The sequence below is a fragment of the Myotis brandtii genome, unplaced genomic scaffold, assembly GCF_000412655.1.
Source record: "Myotis brandtii unplaced genomic scaffold, ASM41265v1 scaffold806, whole genome shotgun sequence".
Taxonomy (NCBI): domain Eukaryota; kingdom Metazoa; phylum Chordata; class Mammalia; order Chiroptera; family Vespertilionidae; genus Myotis; species Myotis brandtii.
This window is the reverse complement of record NW_005371249.1, coordinates 1,402,203-1,413,224: the sequence shown is the minus strand read 5'-3', so window position 1 is coordinate 1,413,224 and position 11,022 is coordinate 1,402,203. Positions and strand designations below refer to the sequence as shown.

At 39.0% G+C, this 11,022-nt stretch overlaps 1 protein-coding gene across 5 annotated transcripts in view; it reads right to left on the bottom strand.

Annotated features, from left to right (window-relative positions):
* The window catches only part of RNF38 (ring finger protein 38), a 72,902-nt gene extending 65,412 nt beyond the window's left edge, over window positions 1–7,490 (bottom strand). For 4 of the 5 annotated variants that reach the window (XM_014531502.1, XM_005883953.2, XM_014531505.1 and 1 more), the window contains exon 1: window positions 7,414–7,484. The gene's annotated coding sequence lies outside the window, so the exon portion shown is untranslated. Of the gene's footprint in view, window positions 1–7,413 lie in introns of all 5 variants that reach the window. The other variant, XM_014531504.1, reaches the window with a different exon arrangement.
* Window positions 7,491–11,022: the final 3,532 nt, after the last annotated feature.

Sequence of the window (11,022 nt, the reverse complement as noted above, 5' to 3'; positions counted from 1 at the left end):
AGCCCCACCCCCAATCGCCCCCCGTACTCCGATTGGGCAGGCCGGCCGGACCCCACCCGTGCACTTCGGGCACCAGGCCACTAGTATCTAAATAATAGTTATTTGAAGCAGCGGTGGACCACTGGTGGTCCACAAGGTCTGAAAGGTTGGAGGTCGCCAACCGGTGGTCCACAGACCACTGGTGGTCCACAAGGTCTGAAAGGTTGGCGACTGCTGATTTGAAGGACCTTTATACAAAAGAAATGATCACAGGCTGTAGGTTTCTTATCCTAGTCTACACACGTGTATCACAACACCTGACAGTATTTTTTAAATGGCTATTTCCCCCTCTAATAAGCTCCTCTGGGGCAGGTCCCATTTCTCCTTTGTATATTACTGACATCCATAATGGGAGAATGTTGGCTGATAGAAGAAACAAAAAAAAAAAAAAAAGAAGGAGGGGCATCTCCTAGTTTAACATGTTGAAAGGCATGATTGAAAAGCTGAAGATAAAGAAGCACTTGTCCAGATGCCGAAGAACCACGCACATGAAGGAAAAAGATCAGGAAAAGAAAAGCTACACACTTTTGGGCCCTGCCCTGCCAAAGAAAGTGCTGGGTAGAGAATGGCCTTCCTGCTGGAAGTCTGCGACCTCTATGATAAGGAGGCAGTTTCCCACTGTTAATACTGTCAGAAAAGGGGTTGTGCTACCATCATATCCACTGCCAAGTCTCCTGACTGCAACCTCATTCCAATCTCAACCACCACTGCTGAGTTAGTAGCCTCTACTCTGTTCTAAAATAGCATTAATCCTCTTAACTTTGCAAATATACATTTACTTGACTCTTTTGCCCATTAGACAGTAAATTCCTTGAAGCTATAGACTAAGCCTCACTGACTCTGGCAAGGGGTCTAGCACATGGCAAGAGCTCAAGAGTCTCATTAAAGATATGTAAATACTTTACCACAGTGACATTTCTAATGTTTTTATCAATAGGTAAATTCCCAGGGAGAAATGGGGGACAGAAACAGAGTGGGTAGTAAACGAGAGGAACAAGGACACAAAAAATTTCAAAATTTCCTGAAGCAAGTTCTGCTCATCCTCCTCCCCTAAAAGTTCCCCTACTTCTACCAAAACCAGTTAAAAGAAGTAATAAGATTAATCTACTCAGAGGAAAGGTGTATTGGTTTAGCACTATTCAGGCTATGCTGAATCTACAAGCATGACCAAACTTGATCTAATGTGAAACAAGCAGCATAGACACTTTCATCCCTGTTATCCCTGCAGAATGAAAAGGTTAATTATCAGCAGCTGCCAGTTATAATTGTAAAAGTGCACCCAAACTCACTGAAAACCTTCCATAATATAGCTATACTAGAGGCCTGGTGCACAAAAATTCGCGCATTTGGGGGATGTCCACCTGCCACCACCAACCGGTCACTATGATGCACACTGACCACCATGGGGCAGAAGCTCAATGCAAAAACTGCCCTCTGGTTGTCAGTGCGCTCCCTGGGGGGATCGGGCCTAAGCTGGCAAGACATCCCTCCTCTGGCAGCCTGGGAGCCCTCGGGGGATGTCTGATGGCAGCCTAAGCCGCAGTCGGACATCCTTAGCGTTGTCGAGGAGGCGGGAGAGGCTCCCGCCACCGCCACCACCGCTGCGCTCACAGCCGTCAGCTCAGCTTGTGGCTGAGCAGAGCTCCCCCTGTGGGAGTGCACTGACCACCAGGGGGCAGCTCCTGCATTGAGCGTCTGCCCCCTGGTAGTCAGTGTGCACCATAGTGACCGGTCTTTCTGCCGTTAGGGTCAATTTGCATATTACCCTTTTATTATATAGGACAGGCTTTGGCATAAGAGAGTGTCAGACCCACAGTGCAGGTGAGAGATGCCAGGCACTGCTCCATAGCAGAGGGGATAATGGAGGAAGAACTCTTAAGACAGTGAAGGCGGGAAGAAGCTAAAACAGATACAGGGTGAAAAGTCATCAGCCAGGAAGGAGTTCAAGAGGGATGAGTGAATAAACCAGATGCCCAGGATAAACCGAATTAGAAAGAAAAAAATAAGAGACTTACACCATGCCAGAAATGGAGTGGCTAGGGTGCAAATAAAACATGCATTATACATCATATATGTTCCATGTCTGAGCACAGTAAATGGGAAAGAGCTGACTCTGAGGCATGACCCTCCTTAACATGTACCTTTGAGGCAGAGATCTCAAAGTCCCCTTGCTCATTTTGTTCTGGTGAACAAGGCACATCGTAGGAGAAATTCTAGTTGCTAAGACTCTCACTCTAAATTGCTCCAGAAGCTTAATCTGAGTGTAAATAACACTCTGCTAGTATAGTTTTACAAAATCCATTGAATAGTCACAGGCAAAGAAGGCACTAAAGGAAAATATGATCTGAAAAGCCAGTGATGGGCTGTACTTATACAAGGGCTTCAAGAAAATAATTAATGGTATATGCCCTGATTAAGAAACAGAGACGCACAACTAGCTCCTTCACTTTGGGCAGAACAATGAAAAAGCATTGCTGAAAGGGACATGGTAATGAGAGAGAGTTTAAAATGTTTGAGATGCAAGAAACATGAGAATGTTCTCTAAGTGGATCAGACCACGTGAATATCTTGTAACCTCCCCCATGTTTGATGAGAACTGGATCTCCTCTAGGGAATCCTGGTAGATGTCATTAGTCACTAGAGAAATGCAAATTAAAACCGCAATGAGATGCCACTTCACACTCACTATAATTTAAAAGACAATCAAAAAGTGTTGGCGCATTTTCTGGAATGCAAAATGGTGCAGGTACATTGGAAAATAAACCAATATCCATTAACTAATGAACAGATAAACAAAATGTGTTAGGTCCCTACAGTGAAATATTATTCACCCATAAAAAGGAATGGAGTACTGATTCATGCTACAACACAGATGAGCCCTGAAATCATCATGCTAAGTGAGAGAAGCCAGACATAAACAGCCACATATTGTGTGATTCCATTTACATGAAACTAGAGGCCCGGTGCATGACATTCGTGCACTGGAGGGGAGGGAGAGGTCCCTCAGCACGGCCTGTGCCCTTTTGCAGTCCGGGAGCCCTCAGGGGATGTCCGACTGCCATGGAGGCAGGAGAGGCTCCCACAACCGCCACTATGCTCATCAGCTGTCAGCCAGCTTCTGGCTGAGCAGCACTCCCCTTATGGGAGCGCACTGACCACCCGGGGGCAGCTCCTGAGTTGAATGTCTGCCCCCTGGTGGTCAGTGTGCATCATAGTGACTGGTCATTCCGCCATTCGGTCGATTTGCATATTACCCTTTTATTATATAGATTATTACATAGAATGTGCAGAACAGGCAAATCTATAGTGACAGAAAGATCAGTGATTGTCAGGAGCTGGGGAGTGACTGCTAATTAGTACCAATGTGTTGTTTTTTTCAACTCCCAGTATCATTTATTTTTCCTAGAATCCAGATACAATTAACTGTAGCAAGACAATGCTCAATACTATTTAAGCCTCACTTTAGGTTTTTAAACTACGTCAGTATTTGTAAGCAAAAATTTGACATACCAACAAATTTACTCAATATTGATGTAACTACAATATTTTATATGTAGCACATAGACTTTAATATAACAGAATTTGGCCTTTATAAACTAGCTTACACACAGTTACTCTTTGCTTATCTGTCCTAATCTATTTAGTGTTATACCGACAGACCTCCTTCCATTGTTTTTCATATGTAAACAGATGATTCCTCCCCTTAAGACAAAATGAAAAAGAAACAGAAGTTCCCATTCAGAAAAAACATTAACAGAATTATCCAAATCTAAAGTATCAGCAAATATAACACCAGAAATAGATTATGGGCAACTCTTAGGTCTTTTACCTAAGTAGTATAAATAGAAAGTTACAGTGTTGACCAAAAGAACATGCAGGTTTCTCATTAAACTTTGTTTTAATGGGTCTCAAAATTCTGTAGCTGATTTTTGGTCAAGTCGTTTCTATTAAAAAGTACTGATTTTAAAAACTAATAACTTTAAAACACACACACACACACACACACACACACACACACACGTCCACAAAACATTCTCCTTTCCTTGTGAAGGTATTTCAATGCACTGTAATCATTAACCAGTCTTTTCTTATTAAACTTAAATGGTCAATTGATACCAGCACTATAGGCTACAAGCCAATGTACATCAGCAGAGAAACTTAAGTTGGAAAACAGGCCAAGCCATAAAATTTGGGGACTTGCCACCACTTCCAAGGCTGTAGAAGAAAGACCCAAAAAATGGACTGGCCGGTTTTCTCCTTGCCTGACTCCTGGTTCCACCCCAAATCACACATGGATTAGTTAAAATTGAGTCAACTTTTAAGAAAAATCACTTTTATTCCCAAATCTGAGAAATGAGCCATGCCTGAAAGTTAAGTGAGGACAATAAGCAAAGCATCAATATGTGTTTTGATAATGTGTTCAGAATAGCTAAGGACTTATTTTACCTGACTTGTATTGGGATAGAAGATCTGGTCTAGCCCCACTGTTGGGTGACTCCTGAACAAGTCATTTCTCCCACAGAGTTGGACTAACTGTGCTCTATAAACCCTTTAATTGAGAGGGAGCGAGGGAGGGAACAAGAGAGGGAAGAAGGGAGAAGGGAGGGGATAGGGGGACAAAGGAAGATAAGAGGAGAGAGAGAAAACGCACACTTCCAAGCCATATATATATCAGGCAGCAGATTCATATTTGTTTTTGCAAATCCAATACCCATTTGTTATACAAAGAAATGTCATAAGCTGTTTTAACATGCTACCTACCTCTCTACTACCCAGAATGATGCCTAAGATCCTATTCAAAGCAATTGACCATCCAACTCCTGGTAGTCTTTTTTTTTTTTTTTAAATATATTTTTATTAATTTCAGAGAGGAAAGGAGAGGGAGAGAGAAATAGAAACATCAACGATGAGAGAGAATCATTGATTGGCTGCCTCCCGCACGCCCCCTACCGGGGATTGAGCCACAACCTGGGCATGTGCCCTTGACCGGAATCAAACCCAGGACCTTTGGCAGGCCGACGCTCTATCCACTGAACCAAATCAGCAAGGGCAACTCCTGGTAGTCTTCATCCCACTTATTCTGCTCTACATTTTCTTTAATCCACTGTGTTCATTGTTACATACTATATAATTTATCTATTACATTTGTTTTATTGTCTGCCTCCCCCCAGTTAAGACTGTACACTCATGAAAAAAACAGGAATCTTTGTTTAGTATCATGATGCATTACGTAAGTGCCAATCAATACATATTATTTACTGACTGAATCAGTTGAAAAAATTATAAATAGTCACGAGATCCTAATCCACTGTCCCCATTTCCCAAGTACACACATGGTAGGCAAGAAAGAGAGGAGAGCATCTCTGAAAGTTCTTTGATCTACTGATTAAGTGACAAAATCCCTTAAACTTCTCTTCCCCTTCCCCAGGTATTTCAGGAAAAAATCCCATTTTTAAAAGCACAAAATCAGCCTGGCTGGTGTAGCTCAATGATTGAACATTGGCCCATTAATCAAGAGGTCACTGGTTCGATTCCAGATCAGGGCACATGCCCAGATTTGGGGCCTGATCCGCAGCAGGTGGCATGATGGAGGCATCAATCTCAGTGATGATTCCATCTCTCCATCCTTCTCCCTTCCTCTCTCTCTAAAAAAGCAATAAAAATATATTTAAAAGTATAAAATCAGTCATACAAAGATTCAGAAATTAGGAGGAAAATCTTTTTAAAGTAGTAAGTATCTGGCTGAGGTGGATAGAAACCTCATCTCCAGACTAAACCAGGAGACAGAATTTGGCTTTCCCATTGTAAATGAACAAATGGATAGAGGCATATTATACTTAGCAGGGGAAAGAAAATTTAACCCCAAAATATTGTGATATTACTGACCTAAAGTGATTTTGCCTTTTCTCTCTATCATCACTTTTATTTTCAAATGCTTATTTCTAAAATTGTGGTATACAGAAGTTTATGGAGCCAACTATACAGTCTAGAACAGCGGTTCTCAACCTGGGGGTCGAATGACCCTTTCACAGGGGTCGCCTAAGACCATCGGAAAACACATATATAATTACATATTGTTTTTGTGATTAATCACTATGCTTTAATTATGTTCAATCTGTAACAATGAAAATACATCCTGCATATCAGATATTTACATTATGATTCGTAACAGTAGCAAAATTACAGTTATGAAGTAGCAACGAAAATAATTTTATGGTTGGGGGTCACCACAATATGAGGAACTGTATTAAAGGGTTGTGGCATTAGGAAGGTTGAGAACCACTGATCTAGAAGGTTCTTTCAGTGGCTTGCTTGTAAAAGAAGATAAAAGTTAAACCCATGGCTCTGGATTACTGTAATAATAAAGGAGATTCTGGAATGTTAAAAACATGCCACTCTCTTTGTAAACAGAATGAAATGTCTGAGCAAAGCTCACAAAGACAGAGAGATCAACACAGAACAAAGAAAGCTATTTGGAAAATCCCGGTGATCAACTAACTTCGTGTTTGAGCTCCAACAGGATGAGGGAGGAGGATCTTGATTAAAACAGCAGAGAAAAAGATCACCTGGATTGGTATGCCTGGAGAAGCTATAGAGAGTGATACATACTGCATACAAGACACAGGAAATTGGAGAGAAGCCATTAGAAACTGATGATGGAAAAGACTGAGTTTAGGCCCATCAAACATCAGCAGCCAGATGTTCCAAACACAAAGCCCACATTAGCATCCACTGTAAGAGTTAGGCCATCAAGAGTGCTGATGAGTATTGGAAAGCCCCCAAAACATCAAGTTTCTTAGAGAAAAAAAGAACAGAAGCAAAACACCAAAATGAAACAAAACCACCAGGTATTTTTGTTTGTTTTTGCATGAATCAGATAGGTTCCATTCTCAATCCTCAACATTTAAGTTGGGCTTGGGAAACAGAAACAAAACAAAACAAAACAAAAACACCCACAAACAAACAAAGTAAGTATGAGAAGAAATTATAATCTAACACAATCAACTACAAAAATGAACCTAATTGGAATGTCTAAGATATTTCAAATTGGAAACAGACACAAATTGCTGAGAAAGTTATCAGCTTTGGAGCACTTGTTCATGTATTAAAATAATCCATTCAGGCTGTGCAAGAAAAGAGGAAGCATGGTGACAGGGAGAGAGATATGGGTAAGGATATGGAGGGCTTGCCAAGAATCCAGCTGACAGTTTTATCCTCAAGTTTTCTGGAGCAGTTTAATAATCAGACACACAAACCAGCAAGGCCCTCTGCATTTCAAAACTCCACCGGCCTATGTCCAGCGTTAATCATGTGGATCCAGCATATAAGGGCAGCATGCATTTTCACCATGATAAACATCAACATGGACCTCACCTTGTCACTGTCATCATGACAAATGTGGTCGTGATGGATGGACTGGCACTGAAAAGAAGCACCAACACTACCTACAAGAGAAAGGGAGGAAAAGTTAAGATGGATAATTTCTAACATTTAAATTGCTTTCCCAAGTAAAAGTGCTTTTAAATCCATTATCCCATCTAATCCTCAACAACACTAGGATAAGGATTATTAGTGTAGTTTAACTCAGCACAACAAACTTGGAGAGGCTGATTGCACAAAGTAGCAGTCAGTGAAGTGGCAGGTCTAAGACTAAAACCCTGTTATTCAAACTCCTAATTCACCACTTTCTACTATACTGAGGGGTTAGCTTTCAAAGTAAGTCCACCTAAGGCAAACTTCTTTTTAGGAAAAAAAGTATACTCCTTTCAGACTATACATACTTAGAAAAAGAAAAAAACTGACCCTACAAATTCTCAGCATATAAATAATACAATACACAATCAAATGATTTTAAATAGATTTTACTACTTTAAAAATATATATTATTTATATGCCCAACCATTTCTTCATTTGAAGAACTATCTCTTAATAATAACTGCTCTATAACAGTTACATTTCTAACCAATAGGAAAACAAATGATTATTTGAGAAATGATTGGAACTGATTAGTCATTTGAAAAAAGTTTTGGCTCCTAACCTCATAGCATACAGAAAAATGGTAGGTCAAAGATCTACTGTCTTACTGACAAGTTACAGTTTCTAATGTGTAAATATTTAGATGAACCTTAGGACACCCCACTGCCATGCCTATGGACATTACAGTGACAAATACCATATTTTATAAAATTTATGATGCCATCAATTCAGATGTCCAATTATTCCATATGCCATTGAGAAAGAATGCTGCCAACTAAACTTTGACACATTTCCTAATACTGAAAATGTTTATTTCATACTTATTGAAATTACTATTTTAGACTTGCTTAAAGGTTGATTTCTATTATATATTACTCATGTATTCATAAAAAGAAAATGAGAAAATAATTAAATTGGCAATAGCAGAAAAAATGAGAAAATTATTTTTTAAACTTCAAAGGATAAAAACTCCTTACTATATATAGGCTTACCAGTTAATTTCTTCAAATGTATAGATACTATAATCCCAGTGACAGTGACTGTTCCTAACCTACCCAGTATAAGGTGTTGTCTCCCAACTCACTTTGCATGACATTGATTATAAAATATTAAAAGGATTAAAATAAGAAAACAAATTCATCTCAAACACAGGAATAAGAATACTATATAAAATTGTAGCATAAAGTATATATCTAGCAAAAATGACAGCACATGTAATAAAGTGTCACCATAATCTACTCATATTTACCTAAGAAAAGCCTGATCCCTTAACCTCAATAAAAGAAAATTTATCAACAAAGTATTAGGGGGAAAAAAACCACACAATTTTTAAAAGTTTGTTCACATCAAAAGAAGCTGGAAAAAACATTTAACATTTATTATCAATTTCTATTTTTCAGAAATAACCTTATTAGTAAGTGTTGCTACTGGATAACAATTCTGGGAAGGATGGGGTGGGGAGGAGGTACAGTTGCCAAAAACATACAATATGGATAAGAGTTCCCTCCGGTACTGGAATCAGTTAACATCATATAACATATTCCAAAACATGATTTAGAAAAAAGGTTATGTAATAATGTACTCAAATATTGAAATATTTTGGGATACCAGAAGGACAAATCAAATCACAGCATAAACTATTATGTCAAAAACATGGTCGATGTGTTTCAAGGAGATAGTAAAAATTATACTTTCAGTCTCCTATTAATCTAGTATTATGTAATACTGAAGTTATACTGGTAAAAAAAACCCTAAGAATTGATGATTGTAAGTATGCATTAGATACCTACCAAGAGGTATCAAAACAGACATTATTTTATTCTTACACAAAATCCTTGCATTTAACATATTATGTTACGTGTACTTCTATTGGACACAGTTTAAGAAAGATGAAATAGTGTTGGAAACAGTTTTACATAATACCACCTAATGACTGTGGGGGAGAATTACTTGGGACCATCGCCAAAAACTTAAGACTCCATGAAAGCTGTAAAAATGATAATTACATTATTTAGCAATTTAGAAACTTCTGAGACTATTAAAAATAAATGAAAAGACATCCACATTTTTTAAAAAAGCAACAACAAAAGAACCTAGACACTGACCTTACACCTTTCACAAGAATTAATTCAAAATAGATCATAGACCTGTGGCCCAGTGATTGAGTGTCAACCTATGAACCAGGAGGTCACAGTTTGATTCCTGGTCAGAGCACATATCCAGTTGCTGGCTCGACCCCCAGTGCAGGAGGCAGTGAATCAATGATTTTCTCTCATCATTGATGTTTTTCTCTCTCCCTTCTTCTCTCTGAAATCAATAAAAATCTATTGATCACAGGCCTAAATATAAAACATAAAACTGCAAAACTTTTGGAAGATACCACAGAAGAAATCTAAATGACCTTGGGCTTGATAGTGAGTTTTTATTTATTTATTTAATATATATATTTTATTGATTTCAGAGAGGAAGAGAAATAGAGAGATAGAAACATCAATGATGAGAGAGAATCACTGATTGGCTGCCTCCTGCAAGTCCCCCACTGGGGGGGATCAAGCCCACAACCCAGGCATGTGCCCTTAGCCGGAATCGAACCTGGGACCCTTTAGTCCTCAGGCCAATGCTCTATCCACTGAGCCAAACTGGCGAAGGTGACAATGAGTTTTTAAATGCAACATAAAAAGCATAATCCATAAAAGAAAAAAAAATGATAAAATGTACTCCATTAAAATTTAAAACTTCTGCTCTGTGAAAGACACTGTTAAGAGAACGAAAAGACAAAGCTACAGACCAATTGAAAATATTTGCAAAATGCGTATCTCATAAAGGAAAGACTGGTATCCGAAAGTCTTTAAAGAACTCTTAATACTCAACAGTAAACCTTGAACAGTGTGGCTCAGTTGGTTGGAGCATCATCCTGTACACCAGTAGTAGTTCAATTCCTGGTCAGGGCATATGCCTGGGTTGCAGGTTTGATCCAGATCCATGTTTCAAAATCTCTCTCTCTCTCTCTCTCTCTCTCTCTCTCTCAAATCAATAAGAAAACTATAAAAAACATTTAAAAAAAGCCTCAACAGTAAAAAAAAATTCAACCCAATGTAAAAATGAGCAAGGTCTCTCTTTGACCTTTTGCCCTGAATATCAATCTTTTGCCACTAAGGGAAAGGCCCTTTGCTAGAAACAATGCAGAAGCAACCTAGAAGTGAATGAATGCACACAAGCACCAGCCTCTCTCTCCAGCAGTCCCTGCCCCATAAGACAAAGGGTATAGACAGAGAGCTCAAACTGAACTTCTGAAGAATGAAACACAGATTTTAGGCAGCTTTGGATAAGCTAATCAGAGAATGAAGTACCCAGCCACAAAAGAAGAAACTTTCTATACTAGAACAAAGGGGCCAATTTCTGAAACTTGACAGCAGCCAAACATATTACATTAAATGACAGTGTTTACAGGTGTTCAGCTTTTTTAAAAAAAATGCATTTTATAAAGTTATTATTCCTGCTCAAAAC